The 2266-nt window shown below is 43.4% G+C and overlaps 1 protein-coding gene across 1 annotated transcript in view; it reads left to right on the forward strand.

The window, feature by feature from the left end:
- The window catches only part of LOC101847452 (L-threonine ammonia-lyase), a gene marked incomplete at its 3' end in the record, with an annotated part of 46435 nt that overhangs the window by 23374 nt on the left and 20795 nt on the right, over positions 1-2266 (forward strand).

A 2266-nucleotide genomic window follows, 5' to 3' on the forward strand; every position in this document is an offset into this window, starting at 1 on the left:
ACAGACACACACACACGCGCGCGCACACAGACACACACACACACAGACACACACCCACACCCACACAAACACACACACCCACACAGACACCCACACACCCACACAAACACACCCACACCCTTCTTCTAATAAGTAGTTTCTTGTATATGTGTTCACAGTATAAACTTTTGAACCGTAATTACACGCGTGTTTGTTCGTCCCCATGTGCTGAAAAAATAGCTGACTCAACAGAAACGGTGGCTTGCATGGGCCTGCGACAGCTACATCAAGTCGAGTCAATAAATACATGCACGCGTGACTACTCGTGCGCTCAATAACTAACGACGGAGATCGGATTTCATCGCCAGAATTCCTAGCTAGTCCCATAACAAGGTCGTCTTTAGCGATATTATAATGTGACGCGTGGGTGGTTGGCGTGGAGCCTCTCTCATTCAGTTGGTCTCGGGTTCGAAAACTGACAGCGCGCGACGGAAAATTTTATTTTTCTTTCACTCTAAAAATTTCTCCGTAGGTGGTTGGCGGGTGGTCTGGTGTGGTTTGCTCCTTTCTTTCCTATCAAACATCTATCATCCTTATCTTCCCTCCTTCTATTTTGTGTTTGTTACTCTCTTGTAACACCTCTAACTGCTCTCAAACCATGACGTTCTGTCGTCTGCTTTCGTATTCCTGTTTTGCCCCACCCCCCCGCCCCCGCGGGCTCCTGACTCTTTCTGCTGCTGCTACTCCTTGGCTCCTTCTTACTGCTGTATTTCAGCCACACCCCTGATCTTATGGTAGGTAAGGTCCAGATCTAATACCTAGCCTTCTCGAATCGAAGCGAAAAATCTCAGATGTCCCGTGTGCAAGTTGCGCACGTTAAAGATCCCTTGATGGTCTAAAATCGATAAGAATAGGCTTCAGCCGCCACCCGGGCAATACTCAAAATTATTTCTTATATAGTTACTTCAGCTCTGATGAAGTCAATCTACTATAACTCAAATGGAGGTGGTTGGAGGGTGCCTTCGGTCACTTTACTTGAAAAAAAACACAACAACAACCCAAAACAACCAAAACCAGCCTTTCTGTTGTTTCTACCAGGGTCTGTGGTGGTAGGGATCGATAGACTCTCAGCCGTTGCACGCATAAGACGTGACTTCCATTCCCGTGTGGGGGAACTTGCTAATTAAATTGTACTATCGAGTATCTCCATCTTTTTGCCGGGATCATTTGGTCGCTTTTAAGCGCAAGGGGGGCTATCCCAAAAATACTGTTTTAAGAAAATCGAAGGTACGGTTTTTGCTCCTTGTTCAGTTTCTTTTAAGGACAAGGAAAGTTGTATCTATATCTAAAGAAATATATACACCAATGAAACCAAACTTCTCCTGTAGGTAGGACAATGCCCTCTTTTGGTGTCGGTCAAGATTTCTGGAAACCCCCGGTTAGCCCGGCTGTCCTTACAAGCGACCATAATTGTACTATCGAGTATCTCCATCTTTTTGCCGCGATCATTTTGGTATTAAGCACTGTGACCCAAGTTTCTCTACGGATACATTGGTCGCTTTTAAGCAAAAGGGGGCTAACCCGAAAAATGCTGTTTGGAAAAAATCGAAGGTAAAGTTTTTGCCCCTTGTTCAGTTTCTTTAAAAGCCAAAGAGAATTTATTTCTCTACTATAACCAAACAAATATTCACACCAATGTCACCAAACTTCTCCTATGGGTAGGGCAACGCCCACTTTTGGTGTAGGTCAAGATTTCTGGAAACCCCCGAAATCTGGGTTAGCCTAAAAGCGACCATGTAGTAATAATAGTATTTCTTTTTTGGGGGGTAAAAAATCTTTACTTGCGCCTGTGGTGAAATGGTACGCTCTAATCTTTGCTTGCTTGAGATGTGATTTCGGTTTCCGAGAGGGGGACTCAATTATTCCATCGAGCGTCTCTGTCTTTCTGCTTAGGTGCTGTTTTAAATTGTCGTTTTTAAGGACCAGCGGGCTAACCCAGATTTCGGGGCTTTCCAGAAATCTTGACGCACACCAAAAGTGGGCTTTGCCCCACCTATAGGAGAAATTTGGTTTTATTGGTGTGTACATTTATTGTTTGGTTATAGATAAAACTTTACTTGTCTTTTAAAGAAACTGAACAAGGGGCAAAAACTTTACCTTTGATTTCTCAAAACAGCATTTTTAGGGATAGCCCCCCTGTGCTTAAAAGCAACCAAATGATCTTAATTGTGTTGATAGGGGAGTAAAAGAATTTACTATAAAGTCAGTAACCATAATTTTTTCTTCT

Source organism: Aplysia californica, unplaced genomic scaffold (genome assembly GCF_000002075.1).
Source record: "Aplysia californica isolate F4 #8 unplaced genomic scaffold, AplCal3.0 scaffold00632, whole genome shotgun sequence".
Lineage (NCBI taxonomy): Eukaryota > Metazoa > Mollusca > Gastropoda > Aplysiida > Aplysiidae > Aplysia > Aplysia californica.